Raw genomic sequence first — 25426 nt, 5'->3', positions numbered from 1 at the left:
CCAGCCTATCTCTGGTATTAAAATTTCATGGGGGGGGTTTAGGGAAAAAAGGGCTCTTTAGGGGAACAATAATTGTTTAAAAAGGCGATGAACTAATCTCCACTGCCTAACAGGATCTAACTGCAGCACTGTTAACAACTGGGAGACGAGAGGATGCTCCTTGTACTAGAATTTGAGTTTTTCCCTGGAGATGGAAAAAGCACAGAGGCTCAGATCGACAGGTAAAGAGGAAGCCATAGCTCAAATCCTGCACAGGAAGGTACAAGTAGATCCAGAGAAACTCTAAGCTCAGAGCGAACTATTGCAAAAAGATGGAAGAGGCCCTGGGGCAATTACCAAGGCTATTAAGTTAAAAAACAAGGCTAATATGTACTAGGCTTTAAGTGTTCCTGTGTGGGCCAGCATAAGGGTGCGTATGCGCACACGCACGCACACACATGCACACACAGGACCACAGACCAAACCTGTGCACTACACTCTCAAGGGAAGTCTCTAGCTCCAGGGCCTGAGGCAGATGCTGGAGCTAATTGTGAACCCACATATATGGAGAGTAAAAGACCGGAAAGTGGCTCTACCCTGAATGGAGATATCCTGATGCCTTCTTTATTCAGAATAAAGCTCTGCTCATTCTCATTTGGGGGTTGGAGTCCCTATCCTGAATACTTACTCCACACCTAGACCCCCCTGAAAGAACTTCCCACTGCCTCAGGGGAAATCAAATCAAATCCCTGAAATAAAGTTTGCAAAGCTCTTCGTGACGCCCGCCCCCCCCCATACACTGTGCTTCACCCTAACTGAATTCCATTCAGTCCTTCCAACATGTGCTGTTCTTGCTCACCTCCAAGCCATCACGCACACCTTCCCTTTGTCGGGAACACTCCTGTACCTCCAACCCCTCTCCACTCTTCATTTTCCGGATAACTCCTAATCATCTTTTGGGCCTCAGCTCCCCCACCCCCAGTTGAACTGGGTGCCCCTGTCAGGCCCTTCTCCTCTCCCAGCTCTCAGATAAATGAGTTGAGTCTAGCACTGTTTCAGCCATTGCTTGGGACTGTGAGTTCTGTGAGGGCAGGGACAGTGTTTACTCTTCTCATCAGCGAATCCCCAGGGCCTCGTTCGGGTTAATAGCTCAATAAAAATATTGATGCATTGAGCTGAAATGGGCAGAAGACAGAGTTGGGAACCTGGCAGGGCTTTTGGCTGTCAATTCCCCCCTCCCCAATAGACAGCCAAGAACTCCAACTATTGGCAGGACCAACCTTGGCTCCCACTTTCCCAGCTATTTCTGGTTTTACAGGAATTTGCCTCAATGCACTGTTGCCACATGAAAGTTTTCAACCACAACCATCAGCATTGTTATCAAGAAGTAATGGAAAAGATGCAGGATCTAGTTACAATGTAGCTGTAAAGTGCTGCCTTGTCTTTGCCCCCTGCTCAAAAAAAAGCTGTTACCTTTCTAGCCCTATCCGCCATGGTGCTTAGCAGCCAGGGATGCATGGTCTCAGACATGTTTACCAAGTAAAACAGTGACTTGAGGGGCGCCTGGGTGGCTCAGTCATTAAGCGTCTGCCTTCGGCTCAGGTCATGATCCCAGGGTCCTGGGATCGAGCCCCACATCGGGCTCCCCGCTCAGCGGGGAGTCTACTTCTCCCTCTCCCACTCCCCCTGCTTGTATTCCCTCTCTCGCTGTGTCTCTCTCTGTCAAATAAATAAAATCTTTAAAAAAATAATAAAAAATAATAATAATAAAAATTAAAAAAAAAAAAAGAAGTAATGGAAAAAAAAAAAAACCTGACCTGAGAGTTAGGAAACCTAAGGAGATTGATGACTCGTTCTACCCCTCACCAGATTTCTGACCATAACCAAATACTCTCCTCCCACTAGGCCTCAGTTGGAAAATAAAAGAAATGGATGGTATCTTCTAGAGCTTCCTCTTCATGCTCTAGCAGTCTATGACTTTTCATCCTAATTTACATGTCAAGTTATTCCTGTACCATTAGCTTGTTGGGGTTGAGGGGAGTTCTCCTTTTTTAAAAAATAAAATAGGGAAAATAAGAAAGAAAGGGGTATACCTACTGTTGTGGGTCAAACTGTGTCCCCGAAAAACATGTGTTCAAATCTTAACCCCCATGCATGTTGTCTCCCCTTTGGGAGGTAATTAGGATTGGATGAGGTCACTGGAGTGGACTCGCCATGATGGGACTGGTGTCTCTACAAGGGACAAGGTGTGTCTCTACCACCTCCACCATGTGAGGAGACAGTGGGGAGACAGCTGTCCATACACCAGAAAGAGGACCCTTATCAAGAACCTGACCATGATGGTACCCTGATCTGGGACTTCCAGCCTCCAGAACTATGAGAAATAAATATTTGTTATTGAAGCCCCCCCCGACTATGGTATTCTGTTACAGCCACCCGAACTAAGACATCTCAGTACCTGTGAATATGATCTTATTTGGAAACAGAGTCTTTGCAGATGTAATCAAGGTAACATGAAGTCATACTGGATTAAGGTGGACCCTAATCCAATGACTGGTGTCCTTATAAGAAGAGGGACACTTGGTCATGGGGAAAAAGGAGACACACATCGAGGAGAGAAGGCCATGGGAAGATGGGAGCCAAGATTGGAATGCTAAGGATGGCCAACAATGCCAGAGGCTAGAAAAGGCAAGGAAGGATTCCCCCTTAGAGTCGTCAGAGGGAGCATGGCCCCCTGACACCTCGAATTCTAGATGTTTAGCCTCCAGAACTGTGAGACAATGAATTTCTGTTGTTTTCAGCCACCAAATTTATGGTAATTTGCTAGCAATCCTAGGAAACTAACCCAGGTGCCATCTTGAGGGAAAAAAAAAAAAACCAAAACACAGATACAGAAAAGGTCTTCTCATTTTACCGAGGACCTAACACCCCTTGACTAACCCTGGTTGGCATGTCCGTGGGTCCTGGAGGTAACAGGACTTCCTAGGACAGGTGTCAGTGACACAGGGTTCTGGCTACACAGAACGCAAGCACATGAGCAGGAGTGGACGACAGGGGCTCAAAATTGCCCTACTTAGAGTTACTAGGAGGTTTCCTATTCAGAACATTTTGTGCTGCTCACAAAGCATACAATAACTCACCGTTTTAGGAGCAGCAACGAAGCCGTGTATTTACCAACCCCAAATCAGCAACAGAGAGGTATCCAGGACACGTCCATTGTTTCAGGAAAGGGCTGGATGAATATATACCACGACGGTGGAAAGAAACAATTACGAACAAGGGCTCTTCTGCCCTTCCTACCTGAGGAGGAGAGTGCTCAGACAATCACTGCTTGTCAATTCGAGAGGTCCCCAATATCAAAATGCGCTTCCTAAACTACAATAAGCCCGGAACAACAAAAAGCTCAATTTCTTTTCATTAAGCAAAGGCTTTAAGAGACTAAAAGTTGGGACTGCAACAGCAAAACGACTCGGCAACTAGTCAGGAGCCCTGGGCCCCACCCCAGCTCTGCATTTAAGGACATGACAACAGCTGTACTTTTCGTGTCCTTTGATTGAGAAACCAGGAACCAGAAACAGCTAGAATGCACTGAGCGCTTCTTTTCATATGCACGTCAGTAATCACAAAATTTAACACCTACAGCACACACTTTGTACCAGGCGCTGTTCTAAGAACCTTCTGGGAAAATCTAACCGAAGCGTGACGGCAACCTTTTCAGATACGTATTATTATTGTGCCCATTTTCCAGATAACAAAGCTGAGACTCAGAGAAGTTAAGCAGTTTGTCCAGCATCATCACACATCACACAGCTCATGTGTTCTAGATGGAGAATCTCAAACCCTGCCAGATAAGTGCTGGTCAAGTACCTACTAGAAGAAAAGCCCCTCAACTCCCCACCTTAGGCAAAGCCATCCCCCAGCACTCAGATGACAGGAGGTAGAGGGATGTGGCTTATTTGACTTGCTAGGTTGTCCTCCATGAGTTATCTCCCAGAGACTGTAGCTAAATGTGGACTCCCTGACTCACCATCCTGGGCTAAGAACCTGTAAGGTCCTGAATACAGAAAGAAACGCAGAAACATTCAAAGGCTCTTGCTGGTCACAGCACGGGAGCCTGGACCCAGAGGCACATTGGCCCTGGAGATGCAGACTCCTAGTGGAGAACAGATGCGTAGAAACGAGCATGGCAAACACTTGCCCGAGACTTCTATTTTCTCCTCTTTGCTTAGCATGAGCTCCCGAAGAATGCTGGACCAGATACAAACATAGTCTTCTGGAACGTGTCCTCTACACTCCTCAGAAAGTGCTTGGGATAATGATTTAGGGATTTCCCCCTGCTAATGACCACCTCCTGGTAACAGCTGCTAGGCCAAGGTGTCGCAAGCCACAGCTAGGGGCTGTTTGTCATGGTGAGCTCTGGGCAGCCAAGACTTCTCCAACAAGAGCAAAGAACTCACCGGAAGCTGGGCTCTGGGGACCTGCTATGCTTGGTGGCAATGGACAGCTTTCCCATTCCTGCAATGGGCTACCCAGGCACTGGATGGGCACTGACTGACCTTTCTGCTAAGCTCCAGACCCGAGAAGCTAACTGCCTACCTGACATCTCCCACCGGCGGGGGCAAATCTATGTTTTGTGAGGCCTAAAGCTTTTCCAATTTGAGACTCTTTTTAGAAATAGAATACAAAATTCTGACGATAAAATTAGTCATATGGCCTTGGAAGGGGCCAAGCAAGTACAGGGCTTTGAAGCTGAAATTTCTATTCATAATAAATCCACCTCTGCCCACAAGTACCTTCGAGGTCACATGTGAAAAACTGAACTCACCATCTCCCATTCCTCCCACACTCTGTGGGGGTCTGACTCTAAGGTGGTCGCCAGGAGCCCAGCCTCCTGGTGTCCTGCCCTTATACAATCCCTGCCCCGTGAGTGTGGGGGACACCTATGACTTGCTTCTAACCAATAGAACATCGCAAAGGTGACAGGACCTACATGATCGTGTGTACGATTGCAGTGCACTGGAATGTACATCCCTCCTGCTAAGAGACTCTCCCTTGCTGGCTCTGAGGAAGCAAGTAGCCATGTTGGGAAGGCCCATGTACATGACAAGGAGCTGAGGGTGGCCTCTGGCCACCAGCCAACAAAAAACCAAGGCCCTCAATCCAACAACCCATAGGCCTAAGTAAGTGGTTCTCGAACGTTAGTGTGCACAATAGTCGGGGAGCTCATCAAAAATCAGGGCCCACCCACAGAGGGTCTTACTCAGCAATGCTAGTGGGGGGCACGAGACTCGGAATCAATTTTTTACAAAATGGTGATTCTGAAGCCACACTTTGCCAAACAATGGATCCTAATTCCTGTTCATTTTCCTGCCTGGAGTCCTTCTCGTCTACCACCTCTTCTCCATTCTCACTGCCACCTGCTTGCTGTGTCTCTCATCTTACCTGTACTAATGGAATATTCTCCCATCTACTCTTTCCCCCTGCTTCAAATCTCTCCATCTCTTTAATCTATTTTTCATAGTACCCCCAGAAAGATTGTCCTTAAACTGAAATTGGATCATGTCAATGCCTTTCTTCAAAAACCTTCACTGACAATGCAAAGATTTACCAAGTCATTCATCACAGCCCTCATATACAGAATTATATACTTCTGAAACAGCCAACAATAAAAGAACGATTAGATAAAATGCAATACACCCATATGATTGAGCAGTATGCAGTCATGACAAATGACGTTTTAAGGACATTTGAATCACATCAATAAATGTTCACAATATGATAAGTGAAAAGATGTAAGAAGTATAGCTGTAAACATGTATGATCCCCACTGAATAAATTCAACACTGAAAAGAAATTCACCAAAAACTTGAGTGGTTTCTCCCCAGGGTAAATTATGCTGTCTTCTTTGGATTTTGTGTATATTTTCCAGGTTTCTTATAATGAGCGTGTACTAAAACACACTCACACACACACACACACACACACACGACAAAATGATCTGTAAATAATGTCTAGGACGCCCTCAATGTCAAGTGTATGCTGCCACATCAGGCAGTCAAGGCCATCCAGAACCCTTGCTCCTTTATTCAGCCTTGTCTTCAAGTACATCTATCCTCCGATCACAAAGAACAACATGCTCTTCCTCAACTACATGCCGTGTCTTTGCTTATACAGTTGTTTTGGTCTGGAGTGAAGCCCCTTCCTTTGCCACCTCTCCATCTTCAGATGTCTCACTCAACTTCTAACAGTCGTGTCAAAAGCCTCCTCCTCCAGGAAGTGCTTGCCCCGATCCCTTCCTGATGAATGTCCCCCTCCTTTGCTTTCTTACAGCAAGTCCTTGGCTAGCTTATTTGCTCATTCAGCTATCACTCATTCAATTCCACTTTCATTCAATCACATAGCAGTCTACATGTCTCTCGTCACCGTGGAAAGCAAGTATGGGGAAGGCACAGGACATGCATGAATCAACGCTCACTGCATCACTCAACCCTAAGGCTTGGATGTGGCAGACACTCAATAAAAGGAATGCTGAAATGAAATGAAACCTACAGGGTATTTATAGCAAGTAACTCATTACATCTTTTGGAAACTGGTGAGTGTGGTTTGGATCCAATGGGGCATCAACTCCTAATTAAATTCAGCATTTTACAGGAAAAAGAGTGCCATCAAACAAATTTCCTGCCTGCAGATATTACTGTGCATGGCCATGAAGAACAGACTTAAAATCTAAGGCAAGACGAGATACAGTGCCATCCACAGCCAACACCTTCGGGCTTTACAGACCACAGTCAATGAAGGTGAAGAAAAAGTTAACAGGTCCTTCAGCTGCTGTTTATGTCAAGCTGAAATGAAGAGTCAAAAGCTAAGTGAAATAAAGTAAACCCCACAAAGCCATCTGAGGAGAACAAGACCCAGACAGATGCTGCTGGGAAAATATCAGAGCAAAATAGACTATTCTAGGCATCGTTTGAAGGGTAGGAATGCAGACGTGAGACTAGGAAAGGAAGTGGCATTTCCTGAGCAGCTACCATGCACTAGGCCTGACATTATTTAGTCCTCACGCGAGGGACAAGCTGTCATTCCCACTTCACTGAGGGCCAACTGAAGCTCAGAGAAGGTATATCATTTGTCCGATGTCACACAGCCAGTAAGTGGTAGAGCAAGGACTCAAACTAAGTTTGACTTAGCCCCAGGCTCTTTGCATTAGACCAGACCAAAATGGGGCCCTATCTTCCACCACCATCTCAGGTATAGCTCCCCCAAGCTGCCACCAGAGAGCTCTTCCTAAAACCCAATCCAAACATTCCACTTTGCCATAAAAATCTCTCCACCAATTCTGCACTACCTAAGAGATAACATCCAAGCTCCTGATCATGACACAAGGGTCCTTTAAGACCTGGCCCAGGCCTGGATCTCCAGTCCTCCTACCCCCACACATGCTTCCCAAACTCACGCTTCTCTCATGATTCTGTGCCTTCGCAAGTAGTATTCTCTTTGCATTTCAATTTGACAAATTTCTACTCATCCAGCAAGACTCATGCCAAACATCCCCTCCTCCAAGAAGCCTCCCTTAGCACGTATCCTCTACAAATTCAAGTCCTCTCCCTCTTGTGTTCCTCTGCTGCACGTAATTCAAATGAAGAACCTGCCAAAGTACACTGTCTGTCTCCCTTCCTGGATTGTGAGCTCTTCAAGGGTAAAATAATCTCTATGCACCTTGTATTTGGCACAGTAGCTGACATATAATAAAATGTTTATGGGAAAATGGCAAGTCTAATCTAAACATCGAGATAAAATATATTGTAATTACAGAGAAGAAGATAAGCAAAAGTCAAGTCAGCAATTACATTCCTGCATGCACACATGCGTACACACACATCAAGCCAATATGTCAACACTGCATTAATTATAGCAAAGTAGAAGCTCAGTCAATGTCAATCATCTCAACTCACCCCGGGCAACTTTCTGTTACCAATATCTGAGATGTGAATGGTGGCGACACCTCAAGAATGAGGACATCTCACTTGGGATGGTGGCAATAACAGTTTGCCAGATGAGTTCCATCCCCACGGTTCATGGCCAAGTGTCAAAACCTCCAGTGGCCCCGATCTCTCATGTGATATGTAATGACAAATGTCCAACGTCTCTGGAGCCCCAACTGGCAATCTCAGAGCCCATATGTGATATCAGCACTGACCAGCCACACGTTTGATCCGGAAGATAAATACGGCATCCTTTATCAGCCCACAAAGCCAGACAAATTCCACGCAGCAAAAATGGGGGTCGATGTCATCCTGTCCACGCCATATACTGCTTTTAAAATAACAATGCTTATGGGCGCCTCGGTGGCTCAGTTGGTTAAGCAACTGCCTTCAGCTCAGGTCATGATCCTGGAGTCCCGGGATCGAGTCCCGCATCGGGCTCCCTGCTCAGCGGGGAGTCTGCTTCTCCCTCTGACCCTCCCCCATCTCATGCTCTCTCTCTCTCTCATTCTCTCTCTCAAATAAATAAATAAATAAATAAAATCTTAAAAAAAAATAAATAAAATAAAATAACAATGCTTGGGTCTCCTCTCAAACACCCAAGTGCAAATGCTGTGGAGCAGTAATCTGCCAAATTTATCAGAATATAAACTACACATGTCTATCTTTTCAAAAACTATACAATCACACTTATTGAGAAGACATCATACCTCACAAATATAAGATGCTGGAATTCAGAATGAAAACTAGGATACTATTTCATGCTCAAATGACTAAACATGAGAGGACAGTTTCCAGATGCATGGTGTTTCCTTATAACCACTTGTGACCCGAACTATTTTTCGTATTACTTTTCCTGAAAGTTTCACACTTACTAGTCAAAACGCCAAGTCTCTAAATCCGGGTGAGCGTTGTGTAAACAAAATTCTGGAAGTTTCATCAATAAAGCCATCTAATCCAGGTTTAGTAAGGTGCAAGCACTGACACACTGGATTCATGATTGGCCTGTAGGTGTGTCAGATAAAATTCCAAAATTGGAGTTTCTTGCTGTGTAGAACACACAGAAAGTCAATTTCAAATATCCTTACTATTTAAAAAATATGAACTCTTTCCATTTTACAATAAAAAGGCAATGGTCTTCTCCATAATAATTAACAAAGGTCTTCCTTCCCTCCCTCATGTATTGCAACAAATATATATTAATATCTACATAATAAACGTGGGGGGGGAGTGAGCAGCAAAGGAATAAATACAGTAAGAGGTCTTCTACATAAAGTAAAAATAATGAAAAACAAATGATATATTTTCTGGGTAGTTCCAAATGGAATAGCAACATAAAAACATGCGTGGAAATACTCGTGCCAAATTCAGAATCTTGGAAAGTTCCAGGCGGGAGGGAGGACAGACATATGATCAGTGAGGGATACACAAGGAGCTCCAACCGTATCCATAATATTTAGTCACATAATATTCGTGTTCACTAGATTATTCTTCATACCATTTTTATATCTGAAGTAGTTCCTAATAATTTTCAAAAAACCAGGGCTGGTGTTAATTCCTGGAATTCCCTTTATGGGACATAACTAAAAATAAATGATGCTCACACTGTTGAACCAAGAGGCGTTCTTTCTTCGTAAAGAGAAATGTATCAAGATACGATGTCTGAAGCCACTGGTGTTAAGTGAGTAAACACTCTTGTGATTACAAATAAGAATATTAGTAGCCAAAATGTATGCAGCACTTAATATGTGGCAGGCCCTGTGTGAAGCACTTTATACAAATTCTCTTCTTTCACCTTCATAAAATCCCTCTGAATGAGATACTAGTATTATTTATGTTTGCTTGATAATGAAATTGATGCCCTAAGAGGTAAGGAAAGCTATATAAGGGCACACACCTAGCAAGGGGTGGGGCAGGGATCTGAGTCCAATTTCACTCCTAAATTCTCTCCTGCTTTATCACCCCCTCTTCCTACTGTCTTCCCAAATACCCAGTGCTAGAGCGTAATGTGATCTGATGAATTAGAAAAAGGCATCCTCTCTGGAGGAGACCAGACCCTCACCAGGCTGCCAAGCACTGTCTGGATTTCAGCCTCATTCACCCCAAGAACCAGGAGCCTTGGTGCAGTGACCCTCCAACAAGCTCTTCTTGCTGACCTCTGGCCTAAGTACCACTTTTGCCCTGCTTTCTACCTAGAGCCCTGAAAACCCTTTCATAAATTCAGCCTGACTGGAGTACAAACAATTGTTCAGAATGCCTTGGGATCTACGATGACCTAGGTATCAAAGAATACCCCCAGATAACTCACTGGAGAGCCACCAGGGACAGAGAGAGTATCTAAAAGAAACCCTGCTGATTGTCCCCATCTAAGCCTGCATTCGCAGTGCCCAAACCGTCAAAAGAGTTTGTGTAAGATCTCCTTTGAACAAAGAGTCCTATTGCTCAAACTGTAGTATTAATAAAAGATATAAAAACCATTCCCCTAAATCCTTTCAGTCCATCTTCCGCATCTATCCCAGACTCTAAGGCCCTCTCCACTGTTTGCCATCCCTCTCCCACCCAAGCAAGCCAAACTTTCCTCCTTTGTGCTAACACGCCCTCCTCACCTCAGCTAGAGTGCTGTTTCTAGAGCACACGTCTGCTCAGGCCTCTTTCCTGCGTGTGGCCCTTTAAGTTCAAGCTGCTTAGCCAGGCCTGCCAGGCCTGCCAGGCCTGCCAGGTCTGTCGTGATGGGGTCCCCGCCCTCTTCCTAGTCTCATCTCTTGCTCCCTGCTTCCCATATACCTACACTGTCTCTACCAAAGTAACCATCATGCCCCAGCATAACGACTCTCACAGACCTCTGGGCCTTTGAAGGTACTGTTCCTTCTGCCTGGAAGGCTAGTCCCCACTCCATCCCCCGGAGAATTCATCCCCAGCCTTCAAGACTCAGCTAAGTGTCATCACTTCCATGAAGCCTTTCTTGAGTGTGCCAGGCCTTCCACACCTCGGCAGCTGAGTAGTTCCCTCCTCTGTGCTTTCAACCATTTTGCACTCACTTCTATTATGCTTCTTGCCATAATATGCTGTAAATATCTGTTTGTAAGGCTGTCTAGCTAATCATTTGGCTATGTCTTAGCACTGCCAATAAATACAGTCCAAAAGACATTGTTGGCCTGACATTCAAGGCTGTCCTTACCAGTCTAGCTTCAACTTACATTACTCACCGAACTTTCCATCCATTCCCTTTCCCGAGACCTATTCCCCAAGAAAAATCTACCTCTCACTGTTAGCCACCAGGCCATATGCTTTCGCAACCCTGTGACTGCTCCCCCAGCCTTCCCCCTTCTTTGCATATCCAGATCCAACCCAGCTGTCAAGGACTGGCTCCATTGCCCTCTTCTGCAAGTCTCCCAGGCAGGAATCAATTTCCTCCTCCCCTGAATTCCCATAGGTCCTCGATGGTGTCTTTATGTGTGTCTCATCCCGTGGGGCCTACTAGATTGTGAGCTCCTGGCAAGCAGGGTATGTCCCATTCATCTCTGTGTCCCCAGAGCGGACAGTGGGTGCCCAGTGCAAGCTTGATGAAAGAATAAGGATCCATTCTCATGGCTATTTTTAAAAGAAGAATCCTTATTAGGAACGTGTGAAATGCAAAGTCTACATCGTGCTCCTTTTTCCTCCTTAAGAAAACTATTATTAGATGTCTAATTTCTCATAGGTTGTACAACAGAGTACCCAAAGAATACTGAAAAAGCTTGTTAAAGAACCAAGTGCAAGGGAGTGGGGGAAGGAATGCCTACGAATACCTTCTGATCTGAGGTTCTAATCCAACCCCTTACTGAATGCTCCTCAACTATGATCTCCTCTCTGCAGAAATGGGGGTGTGAACAGACTCTACACCACAATCCGAGCTCTGCGGTACTGCCTTGTTTGTCTACCTGCTTGTCTCCATATGGCCACTCATAATGACTTGTACTTTGTAAAACTGAAAACATTCAGGGTCGTATCTAAATCTGCTGCTTTTTTCTAAAATATTTAAGGCATTAATAACAAGTCAGCGTGCCCCTTACTCAACAGCTTCCTGAGTAAGGAGGACTTATCACAGGCAAGTGAAAGAGCGTGCTAATTGTTTTCAATGTGTGATTTCCGAATGAATGAATAAGTTAGAATGTTAATGACTCTATACAAGAAAACAATGGATTATCTTCTCTACACTGTGATTATGATATTGCTTTGACATGCAGCTGATTCATAAGCTTTTCAAGGGTAAAGAATATGCATTGTTCTATTATTTTCCTTTATAAACATTCAAGTCACTTCAGTGTGACTGGTTCTGTCTCTTTCCTGAAAAAAAAAAATAAAAACAAACAAACCGAAAAACATACATAGAATGTGTTTTGCTTCCAGTGGATCCTCAATAAATACAGTTGTTTAAAATTAGCTTCATCAAGATATGATTCCAACATAAAAATCCAGACACTACTCTATCTCTCTTTCATTTCTAGTACATTCCCTACTGGTCCATAAAAATCCCATATACTTTCATAAACATTTGAAGTGGTTATTTTTTTATTCCTTAATATCAGGACCCAAATCCAATTTGAGTAGAAAGTTATATGTGATGAATTTGATAGTTCTTGGGCTAGCTCTGCAGCAAGCTGGAAGGCTAGCCTTAGTGAAGGAATACTTATTAACCCTTTCTGGCCAGCTGGTCATGTGCGGAGATGACAATCCACCAGGCCCACCAGGGCCCTGTTTCTTGATTCCAACATAGGCTTACGCAGGACTTCTGCTCACATCACTTACACCTTCCATTTCTTCCTTCCTCTTGCTCTCTCTCTCTCTCTCTCCATTTTCCACCCTTGCCTAATCTGGCTTCTGCTTTCTTGGCTCTTAGCAGAAACCAGGTATTTGATCCATCCTCGGTTTTCAAGGTCCTGGTTTGAGGAGTAAAACATTACTCAGTGAACCTGTGCACAAAGCTCTGAAAACAGAGATTTTTAAAAGAGAAACAAGATCAATGTGTTCACTATTGGCAGATACCAGAAAGCTTGGAGGATAATTTAGATAGTATTCCTTCCACAAGCCCTACGCCAGAACTCTGCAACCACAAATTAATCTGTATATTCGTGTTCTAACAGTCAGAATCTACTGGCAGACCCAGATTTTTCTCAAATCAAGATACAAATTTTACATAACACCTGATTAGGCTAAGAGACTTGCAAATTCTATTACCCATGTTTTTTGTTTTTTGTCCTGAGCCAAGAACCAAAAGACACTTTAATTTCCAGATTTATATTAGACATATGCCCAGCCCCCAGTTGAATTCAACAAAAATTCATCAAGCATATATTATGTGGTTGGTGCCAAGGGGAATTTAAATGCTCTACAAAACCTGCCTGTCTCCAATCTTCAGAGAGATTACAATATGGTTAGTGCAATGGTCTGAATGTGTGTGTCCCCCCAAAACGCGTATGTTGAAAATGTAATGCCGAAGGTGCCGGTTTTAGGTGGGGCCTTTGGGAGGTGATTAAGTCAGGAAGGTGGACGAGTACCCTTAAAAAAGCTGCCACAGAGGGGTGCCTGGGTGGTGCAGACGGTTAAGCATCCCACTCTTGGTTTTGGCTGGGGTCGTGATCTCACTGTCATGAGATCGAGCCCCATGATGGGCTCCGCGCTCAGCAGGGAGTCTGCTTGGGATTCTCTCTCTCCCTCTGCCCCTCCCACTCATGCTCTCTCTCTGAAATAAATAAATCAATCTTAAAAAAAAAGAAAGAAAGAAAAGAAAAGAACAGCAGCCATAGAGAGCTCCCTAGCCCCTTCTGCCATCTGAGGGCAAAGCGGGACATCCGCAACACAGAAGAGGGCCCTCGCGCAACCATGCTGGTGCCCTGATCTTGGCTTTCCAATCTGTGGCATTGTGTTATATAGCAGCTTGGATGCACTAAGACAGCTGGAGAAACAAAATACCGACCAACTGAAAAGGCTAATTACAATCTAAGGCAGTTTACAAGCATCAGTGAGTAATAGCGTCAAAAAATGTCGTAGGAGGTACTCTGACAAACTCAAAACAACAGAAATGTCTGCTCTGGAAGAAAAGGATTCGGAGGCATTAAGGCATCCCACCAGACCTCAGAAGAGCTGGGCTTTAGTCCCGGCTGTACCCTGGCTACCACTTGGAGCCTGAACAAGCAATCTGACTTCTCTGGCTCTCAAGTGTCTCATCTATACAATGGAATAAAACTACCTGCCCCGCTGAGCTCGTCAAATTGTTTTAAAGATCAAGTGATATGATCAATGGAAAGCATTTCCAGAACCTGTATTTTGCTATACAAAAACACCTTGGGCACATCCTTTTTTACCCTCTCCAGGCCTCAGTTCCTTCAACTGTTAGAAGGCTGGATGATCTCTGAGGTCGCTGAGTTTACGATGATGACAGAGAAAATGGAAAGAAAGGATGTGAGGGACAGCACTGCCAGAGGAGACTTCTAACGACACCAATGGGTATTTCTATCCATTCAGCTCTAATAGCCCCAGGGAGAATGCTGCCAAGTATATGGTATTTTCATGCTAACACCCCAACAATCCCACCTCCAACTTAGAGCCACGGGCTCACACTCCACACCACCATGTCACATAAGGAAATTTTTGCACTCCTGCGAAGTTGGACACTCTCCATTAAAATCTCAAGGGGGGCAGGCCCAGACTGTCATTACCAGCGATAGAATTTCTCAAGTCAGCTCTACGTCTAAGGGCTGTAGAGACAGACCAAGCGAACGATGCCTACAAAAACATGACACCATGTGCTTCGTGTGGTCTCAATCTGCATAATTTGGGTGTCAGATCTATCATCATAATTTTGGTGTGAGGTGTGCAATCACAGTCAATTTCTTTCTTTCATTCTTTTCACAAGCCCATTCCAGTTATCCCTCTACTTTATCCTCTGATTGCAGGAAAGAATAAGGGATTAAACTGCACATCAGTGTTCTAGACCCTTTTTATACCTCTTTCTTATCTGAAAATTACTGACTCAGCCTAAGAAACAAGAAAGGAAGGAAGGGAGGGAGGAAAAAAGGAAAAGGAGAGCAAGAGAGATCTATCATCCAGACTACCTAACAAAGTTTTTCTTTTAAAAAATTTATTGATAAATTGCAAGCCAGCCAAGATCAAACACTGACCCTTGCAGGTGATAAGATGCCACAAGTGACTTTTTAACAACAGTTTCACTTTACAGAACATTTAACTCTACGGTCAATATTCCATGATGCCCATCGACTCATCTGTCAGCAACCTAGCACTGGTTATTCGGGGAAAGGAAGAGATCGCAACGATCCCAAGGGTGGTGTGAAGGGGAAGACTTTTCACATGGAAATGGCTCCTGTCTGGTAAGTTCTCGGTTTTTAATCAAAGTCCTCCCCAAACATTAAGATTGCTATAGTCCTCAGGAGTCAGTCTGGAAGGATTTCACAATTGCATCCAAGCTCCTAGGCAAGAAAGAACAGCACAGAATGCACCACAAATCATGGTAAATCCAAGGTGAGTATCTCACCGTAGACTAGGGAAGAAATGTACCCAGATGCGGCCCTTCCTATTTTTAGTACTTTCGTTACCCTCCCATGACCTGTCTTCAAAATTTTCATAACTTTCCATGAGTTGACAGCCAATTTTCCCATTCAGAGAAATCATACTTTCATCTCTTTAGGAAAAAATGCATCTCTTACCACAGACAATCGGTTTCCAGCTTTATTTCTGCTCGTACAGTTCTGAGTCGGGTAGTCTTGTAATTTCAGGATAGAAGGAAAAACATACAGAAGAACTGGGGTCATGTCCCAGCTCAACTGCTTCTTAGCAGCACGATCACAGGCAAATCGCTTAACTGCTCTGGGTCTTAGTTTTCTAATCTGCCAGATGGGGACGATAATGGAAACGACCTCATGGGATTGCTGCAAAGATTAGACCTGCCTCCTCTGTGAAAAAGCGCTTTGCAGAGAGCCAATGGCTGACTGCATGTTTGAATATATGCATCTACCTAGAATATGGATCTGATTTATTTCTGTATGCCCAATATCCAGCATCGAGACTCAAATGACACACTTATTAGATGTCTGATGAAGGCACGAATGAGTGGTAAGTGAAGGAATGCAGTCCCTATGTGTCCCCACAGCCCTAAGAGCAGGGACCATGTCCTACGCATCTGTTCCCTAGTATCCCGCACAGGACGTGGCTCAAAGTCGTTGGTCAAATAAAGCTCTCCTGATCAATGAATGAATGATCCTATCAGGCTGGGCCCATCACTAATGCCCATGATCATTTTTACTGCCAGTCCCGTGTCCCCACTGCCCCCAGTGGAGTGCAACTGCCATCCAAGGGCCCCTCCTTTCATAGGGCCTTCCCTGCTTCATCCCTCCCACAGCATGCTCCCCCTGAACACCTCACACATGCAGGAAACATGCAGCTTAGCTTCACATTTCATATCCTTCCAAGTGGCTCACTGCCCTTTCAGATATAACCCCTCCTGAGATCAATGCTAACTCTTTGGGGACAAAGACCAGGCCTTATCAATCTGTGGAAGTGGCACTGTGCTGGGCACTCAGCTAAACGGTGGCCTTCTAGAACTGATGTTCCCTAGGGGTATTCCATGCACAAATCGTTCTAAGCTTGGATGGCCACTGCAAACCTTCTCAGAATCCTCAAATTTTGAGTTTCCTGAAATACAGGGGGTTATTGTTTTTTCTTAGTTGTATTGAGATGGATGAAAAGAACTGGAGGAAAGAACTCATTCTCACAGATGTTATATACTTCTTTAACTTCTCAAGTAGAGGATCTCAAGCATAATTTGGCCACCGGTATTCCAATGGGCTGTGCATACGAGATGCAGGGGGAGGTGGCGTGTAACAGGGCTGCCCGATGTAGCTGGTGCCTACATGACTGTGTGTGCTCACTGCCCCGGCCACTTCTAAACAGCACAGGCTGCACCGTGGTCTGCTCCCCCCAGGGACTACTGCACTCTGGGTCACCGATCTGTATTCCTGGAATATGAATCTGTCACCAAATACACCCAGAAAGCAAAAGTGCCCTACACCTGCACCCCTCTTAGGTACCATTCGATTCAACAGCCATTCACTGAAGCCCTCCTGCGTACCAGGTGCCAAGTGAGAGAGAATGGGTCCCCACTTTGCTGAAGGTTGGGACGAACAGAAAAGATGGCTGATAAACAAGTCATTAGATATGCTTTTCAATGTATTTGGGCAGATCGCGGAAGTCACAGCAGAAAGATAAACCAGTTCCCCTATTCATTTACTCATTTACCAACCACTTACCCCAGGCTGTTCAACCGAGCCCAAAAAGACAGAGGACCTGCCCTCTTGTGGCTCACAGTCCAGTGAGGAGCAGACAGGCCAATAAAGCATGATTTCGGTATTCTTATTTCTTTACGATGCAGGAAAATCGCTTCTTTCACGGAGCTGTTCACAATGCAGTGAGCACACAGGAGGAGGGGCAGCTAGGTCTGCATGGGGACTCTGGGAAAGCCATGCGAGAGGCAGTGCTCAGTCTAGCTGGAGTGAGGTATAGAGAGAGCGGTACCCTCCAGCCCCCCACCCCAGGAAGGAAGAGATATACTGTCCTGTAACTGCCTCTTCTTTTTCTCTCTACCCTAGCACTTGCCGCCGCCCACCTTGGTTGTGACCACCACCTCCTCAGTTGTCCAGCTGCCCCCCGCAGAGTGCAGGCCTCTGGCCAGGCCATGAATCGAGCCTGCTTGGGGCTGGCTCTAATCTGCTCTTGTGGGGAAGGCAGTGACCACCAGAGAGGCCAGCACCAAAAGAGAAATCTCCTGCCCAGCCATATTCAGCTATCCCCCAAAAACAAATTGAGTGCCTACTGTGTACCAAGGCATTGTGCTGGAGTTATACCAGTCCCTGCCCTCAAGGAGCCCACAGTTTAGTGAGGGAGACAGACCCATAAACAGATAATATAGTGCAGTACAGTAAATGAGATAGTCCAGGAACGTACTAGATAAAGCGTTGATATTATAGTAAGAATTATCCACTAGGTTTAGGGAGAAGCGTGGGGAAGGTAGGGAAGGTAGATGTTTGAACTGGGCCTTGAAGGGCTTTGCCAGGTGGATGAGGTCGAAAAGAACATTTGTGACAGATCCCATTGGTTATTTACAGAACAGAATTCCTTTATCACCCTCTTTTCCCTCTCTAACAGAACCCAGACTGTGGCTTTGAAAGAGACCCTCTAGGCCAATAATCCTGGTAATCAGGGGTTAAGTAATAACTATAACAGCAAACACTTATATAATGCTTATTATGTGTCTGACGCTGTTCTAAGTATAATATACGTTAACTGATTTAATGGACAGAACAACCCATTGGGGTAGGCACTATTGTTATTCCCATTTTACAGATGGGAAAACTGAGCCACAAACTGTGTGCTTAACCATTACACCATGCTGTCTCTTTATTATGAGATGCTGAAGCTCCACACAGTGAAAGTGACGTTAGTGAGAGTCTCATGGTTTCCTTCGCTTAAATATCAAAGGGTAAAGCCCAAAAGGGGGCAATGGAAGGCATATCCTAAATATTTTAAATTGAAAATATTTCGGGGCGCCTGGGTGGCTCAGTCATTAAGCGTCTGCCTTTGGCTCAGGTCGTGATCCCAGGGTCCTGGGATCGAGCCCCGCATCGGGTTCCCCGCTCGGCGGGAAGCCTGCTTCTCCCTCTCCCACTCCCCCTGCTTGTGTTCCCTCTCTCGCTGTGTCTCTCTCTGTCAAATAAATAAAAATCTTAAAAAAAAAAAAAAAAAAGAAAATATTTCAAACTGAAAACCTCCCAATCTTTGAACTTCAATGGGACCATCAGTCTTTTATGTTAAATAAACTGAAGTGTCATAAGGTTTCTTCTTCAAAATTGCATACTGTTCTAGTACATATAGTGTTAAACATTCTATAATATTCCATCCCTGAATGACAGCAAGGCAACAGAAATGCAAGCTCTCCTGCTGATTCGGGCCTGTCACTTTCACAGTATATTATCTTTATTTGTCAATAGTAAATTGCCCACTTGATCCCTTGGGGCAGGGTGGGGAAAGTATCAAACTGAAATTATCTAAGGGATGAAATCTTAGGAAACAAACATGCAACTTCATATGTGAATAATGCTAATTTGGGGGAATTTCCTGATAAAAGGCCACGTGTCATCTGTAACAATCTTCCAGCAATAAAGGCCTTCTGGAAAAGCAAGCCTGTTCATTTGTAAAAGTCCCCTCATGTGTAGAGAGCTATCACATGCCATATCTCATTTTTTTCTCCAACAAGCTTGGCAGGTGTTTAAAGACATTCCTCTCATTGTACAGGTTCATGAAACTGAGACCCATTGAGACAAAGAGGCTCACCCAAGGGCACCCAGTTCCTGTCCTCTTTCCACAAATACGCACAATTCTCTCCTCATCCTCCTCCTCCCCCTCCCCCATCCCATTCAAATCCTTCTTTAACAAATGAGCACTTAACTGAAGACAAGAGGGGCAGGTCTAGCTGCAGCCCCTTCCCAATTACAAGAGCGACTATCCTCACACCCATCCACTCCCACGCTCTTAGCGTTTTGCACACAAGAAGCAGGCAGGCTGTACCAAAGATAAAGCATCACATGCCCAGATCTTGTCCAGGAGAGGCCAAGATTTCTCACTTTGGGTTTGTGGTCTCCCCAGTGTAGAATCAACTCTGCCCTTCCATACCTAGTGGGCCTTCCCACCTTACCTACCCGCAAGCGGCAAGGGTTAAGCACAGCGCTGTTGAGAGAGAAAAAGAATACACATCTACTAATTCTAGCCTTAACCCACAACAAATACTAACAAGAACCTCTCACCAACATGGCTTTGACTCACTCCCTACTCTGCAAATGCTGCAACACTGCATTCACCTGCACCTTTCAGGTCCTCAGGAGAAGCTCATCTACCTAACCGACGCTCGCTCCTCCTTTCAGAAGTCAAATGGTCCAAAGTAGCTCAAACTAAACCTCCCATACCAGGGAGATGCTCATTCTTCCAAGATATCAGAATGGTTCATGCTTTCTTTTGCATAAATGAAAATTTGGCATGCTTGCATTTGCAAATCGGCAGGTAGTTTTCAACACTGAAGCAGGTGTGTACATGGGTACAGACCAATTGAGTAGATGCAAATGTTATGTGTATGCATATACACAGGTTTCAGAGAACGCAACAAAAAAACTGTGCATTTTTAAGTTTCGCATAACTGTGGACAGCACTTGAAATTCTGCCTTGTACAATTTATACAGGAATGCAGAAAGGACGACTTCACTTCGGTAAAAAAAAAAAAAAAAAAAAAAAACAGCCTTGACTGCCTGACTTCTGGGTAATACATTTTTTATTCTCGGACACTTTTTTCCCCAGGCAACGTGCAAAAGTTGGCAATCCTCTTCCCCCAGATATCCGTGCAGCTGTCTCTCAGGTTTTCACTCAAATGCCATCTTAGTGAGTCCATCTCTGACCACAGACACAAAACTGTGGCCAATTACCACCACCACCACCACACATTCTTACATCTGTTTTTCTCCATAACACTTGTTGGCAGATAACATACCTTTTTTTAAATATTTTATTTGTATTTATTTATTTGAGAGAGAGAACGCAAGTGGGGGAAGGGACAGAGGAAGAGAATATCCAAGTAGACTCCTGCTGAGCGTGGACCCGGGTACCCGGCTCGATCTCAGCTGACTGAGCCGCCCAGATGCCCCAACATATCTTTTTACCTATATATTTTACTCATTTTATGCCCCCCCCCGACACACACACGAACGTAAACCCAGAAGGGCAAGGATCTTAGTCTTATTCCCTACTATATCATGTATATCTAGAACAGTGCCTGGTACATAGTAGATATTCAGTAAGTATGTGTTAAACGAATGTTACACGAAAAAATCCTTGCATTCAACACTGAAATAAAATTTTCCCATACAAACTTCTTCTTATTTCAGAATGAACAACCTTTTTCTCAGTTCTTCATATTTACCAATGCATTTCGGCCTTAACGTGACTGTCTTCTTCAGAGAAAACACTCAAACGCATATTCCAGAACACATTACCAGGACAACTTCCACTTTTGTAGCCTCAAGTACAAACCATTTAGTTCTAGCTCATGCACAGATGAAACCAGCCCTGGGCAGTACCCGTATTAACTTTGTTTTGCACCCGAGCAAAACTCATTAAAAGAGACTCAATGTTAACAGAATTCACAAATCCCACAGGGGCCAACCTTGCGCTACCTATGGGGAAAGAGTATGCTGAGTACATTGCAACCCTGGGCCAACCTCTCTAGCAATAACTACTTTCTAAAAACATAAGAAACTTTTAAAAGATATGTATTTATTCATGATGGCAAAATCACAAAATCCATGAAATCTATAAAATTTTGCTAGCTAGAAGTTTGTGCTACTTTGTACGCTCGTGCATATTTAAGTCTTCCTTTCACCCCATTGTATAATGCCCGCTCTCCTTTCTACCATTCACAAGTCACCAACCCCTAAGGCAATGATTCCAAAGCAATGGGACTTCACGGTGCTGACCCTGATCTAGCCTCCACTAACTGCAATACCTTTCCCCTTAACTGGGATTGGGTTCTTACCAGCTGTAGTTTCGGCTTTTACATTTGGTGTTTCTGACACAAGAGAAGACCAAGCTGCACAGGACCAGGACCGGGCAGAGCAGGGCCCCTTCTCCCGGGGTGAGCAGAGGGATTCCCCAGGCATCGGCTGTGGGAGTCCAGCCTCACCTCCAGGGCAACAAGTAGACCACAGTCAGGACACAGGCTCTCTGGGAAAGCGCCTCAGGCGTTTCTATTCTGGGCCTGAGCCCATCCTCAATGACAACCACCCTTAAGTTCTGAAAGAATGGTCTATTATAGGAGAATGGTCTATTATAAACACTAAATGTTAAATGCTATTATCTTAATAATAGCACCCCTTAAAACTCGAGTCAGAATCTGGCATTATCATCTACATTTTGCAGACACCAATATTGAAATCAACCTCTTAAGTGATTTTCTCTTGCATTGAATAAAGGCAAGATAACAGCAAAGTAGGACAAAAAACTTGAGCTCTCCAGTCCCACTCCAATATGAGGACCATTATAAGACACTCCACCTAAGGTTTGATTTTCACTTTTACTGGGTTACTCCTCATTTGAAAATAATATTCCCAGCAGTAAGCTGTAGATAAGAGAGACTGCATATGCTAATATGTACCTAACCAAGAAATGTCATTGCATAAAATATGAGGGGTGACTGGCTAATGTTATTTCATGTATTTGACCAACATTTACTGAGGATCTGTTATATACCTTAGAAGTAAATGACATCAGGGTCATGATCAGTCACCAGTGAAAATGGGTCTGCAATCACACTGGGGACGAGATGAATAGAAGGAGATGCAAGAGGAGAGGTGACACTGCCCATTTACACAGTTTATAAGTGCTAGAGGTGGAACTGGGTTCTAGAAACATCAGAGTCATTACTCTTGACTCCTCTCTCCCCCTTAATTGAGATATAAATGGACCACTTATGTTATTAGCATTAAACCCAATCTCCTCCAACCCCTGAGTAGTACTCTCAAATCTAAAGACTTTGTCCATCTTCATTCCTACCCTACCGAGTCTAAGCTTGGACCACTGCCGTCCCGTCCGTAAAATGTAAAAATGTATATTAGATCATAGGGCGCCCTACCACACAACCCTCTAGAGGCTTCCCAGTGCATTTAAAATGAAGTGCAAACTCCTCACCCTGACAAAGCCCTCAATGCCTTTGCGCGCTGGCCCCTGCCTACATCTCGAGCTGCACCTCATGCTTCTCTAGCCACAATGAGTGTTAGTCAATTATTCACATTTATACTTATATTTGCAATCTCTCCCTCTCCCTTGCTCTCTCTCTTCCTTCCCTCTATTCCTCCCCTTTCTTTGTCATCAAGCGTGATGGTCCCTCCTCTGCTTGAAATTCTCTTCCCTCTCCTCTTTGCCCACTCAGCTGTTAGCTCACTTTTCTGATCTCAGTTAAACGTCCTTTCCTCCAGAAGACTCCCCTGACCCTTCAGAGCTGAGTCAGCTGCCGTCCTCTGGGCTCGCACAGTGTCCTAGGCTTCCATGACACCATTGCTCATGCTGTGCTTATCCCAATTGGCTATTTCCTTGTCTGTCTTGCCCACCCGACCGTGAGCCCCATGAGAGCAGGGACCAGCTATAGCTTGCTTGCCTCTGTGTCATCGGCACCTAGAATCAAGCCTGACACGGAACTGGTTCCCAATACATGTTTGGTGGATGAACAAATGATATGAATGGAACCATCCTGAAGTCCTATGTGGCAACGTCTGGCAACTTAACTTTCGTGCCACTGCTAAAGTCAAAGCTGAAAGCCAACGGATGTAACTTGGAGTCAGAAATGAGTTGTGTCCTGACTATAACCCCAACCCTCAAGAATGATATTATCTGTAAATATCAATGGTCTTTTTGACTTAATAAAGATTCATGATCTACTAATACTGGCCATGTAACTATGTACCTTTGTCTGAATAAAGTTGATTAAGCTGCCTTCTGCACTGGGAGGGTCTGCCCGCTAAACAATCCATATTCTCGATAGCTAAAAGGTTACCTCTCACTCTGGTTATCAATTTAAAAAAAAGTCACACTGCAAACACATATATGGATTCTGATCATGGAGCCTAAAACTGACAGAACTCCAACACTTCTGACACTAGCAGCAAAAAATAGACAATAACAAGAAACAGGATTCCACTTAAAATCGAATGTGTTTTATTCATTGAAAAAGATGGTATCCCACGGTTTTGTTCACAGTTGGCATTTAAACGTGTACATTATTAAGTTATCACTGAGCCTGCTTGAATTCCCAGTCACTTGCCTCTTCATCTATCCCTTCCTATCAGGGAACCTGCTTGGTAATGCACGGAGAAATGGTAGTTTTGATATACTGGAATCAATGGAAAGTCCACGGAGCTGAGAGCGGCAGAATTCAGCACATGCAAGGGCTGTCCATGGACGACGGTGACTCGCTCCTCTCGAACACTCAACCTCCTTCGGTTGGATAGGTAAGCTGCCCGCTCTGCGCATACTGTTCCCACTGTCCAGGACACGTTTCTGCCTTCTCATCAACTAGCAGACCCTTACCCATCTTCAAGGGCTGGCTTCAGGTTCCCACTACTACAACCACCCAACTAGGTTAGCTCCCTTTTTTTGTGAGCTTCCCGAGCTCCCCACCGTCCCCATGCCGGGTACCACTGCCTTGTCTCCTTCTCTCACAGTCAGCTCCGTGCAAGCAGAGCAGGGGCTCTCTCCCTCTTCAGTTTCCCCGGGGCCTGGCACTGAGCCTGCCATATGGCTGGTGCTCTCTGAAGGAATGGTGTCCAGATTCCCAGGCGTGTGTTTCTAAAGTGGTGTCTCTCACCTGAGATAAACGCATCTGCGCACTCTCTGCCCACCGATGGGAAACAGAACATATTAAGCACTGTGAGGGGCTTTATTAGAAACCGGAGCCCACTTTGGGAGATTTGTATTTCTGGAAACATACAAAGGTGTTAGGGAGGGTTCAGAAGATGGCAGGGGGCATGAAAAACAAGGCTTAGGAGCCAAGACGTGGAGTGGGGAATCTGTGCGCCCATACAGACCCAGTGCTCAGAGCACTAGCTGCACAACACGAAGGCTCACACCGGCTTCGGAGGCGGCTGAGAGGTGACTGCACGGTGACAAAGATCAGAGGGGGCTACACGAATCTACACAAATCAAAGCTGAAGTCCAGGCTTGGCCACTTCCCCTTTTTGATGCCAAGAACTCAGCAAATGTTTCTCCCATTCCCCGCAAAGCATTGAGAAAGAAACTTAATTGCCACATATTTAAACCTAATTTGTGCTCCTGAACATAAGCCATGTCTCACACATAAAAGCAGCAGAAAAAACAAATAAAAATGTCAAACTGTTCCAAGACTAACTAGGAAGTTTAAATTTTCCAAATGACAGAATGAGTCAAATTTCTATTCAAACCAGCATTTACTGCATTTGCTTGGTGGGCCAGGCTCTGTCCTAGGGACTGGGAATCCAGAGCTGAACGACAGCATCAGGAAGTTTACAGTATGGTAGGAGAGACGTACAAAGCAAAAGGGAAATGGAAATACATTGCAAAGGGCACAGGAAGGCACGATCCACTCCAAATGCAGGAATGAAGGGTCTGGAGGTTATCACAGAGGAACTAAATTATTTCTACCAAGAAAATCACCAGACAAGAAACAATAAATAGACCTAAGAGGACCAAGTAAAGCCCTATCACTCCTCTCATGGTGCTCCAACTTGCAAGTCATTGGATTAAGACCTCAATTCTCCAGGTTCCTGAGGGTTTGGGCTCTTCCTTCACTATTTCACCATGCTATTCTGATCACCTAGGACTAAAGATTGAGGAGACAAACTGAG

At 44.7% G+C, this 25426-nt stretch overlaps 1 protein-coding gene and 1 non-coding gene across 6 annotated transcripts in view; one reads left to right on the top strand and one right to left on the bottom strand.

Moving 5' to 3' along the window:
• Positions 1 to 25426, bottom strand: part of FGF13 (fibroblast growth factor 13) — a 486720-nt gene that overhangs the window by 423520 nt on the left and 37774 nt on the right. The gene's annotated exons all lie outside the window — the stretch shown is intronic.
• Positions 1379 to 1509, top strand: LOC145718003 (small nucleolar RNA SNORA63). The gene has a single exon (XR_014141524.1). It is a non-coding gene; the product is annotated as a small nucleolar RNA SNORA63 (small nucleolar RNA).

Source organism: Leptonychotes weddellii, chromosome X, assembly GCF_054177405.1.
Source record: "Leptonychotes weddellii isolate Sample4059 chromosome X, ASM5417740v2, whole genome shotgun sequence".
NCBI classification, from domain to species: Eukaryota; Metazoa; Chordata; class Mammalia; order Carnivora; family Phocidae; genus Leptonychotes; species Leptonychotes weddellii.
The sequence above is the reverse complement of the archived record's forward strand: the minus strand, read 5'-3'. Positions and strand labels throughout refer to the sequence as shown.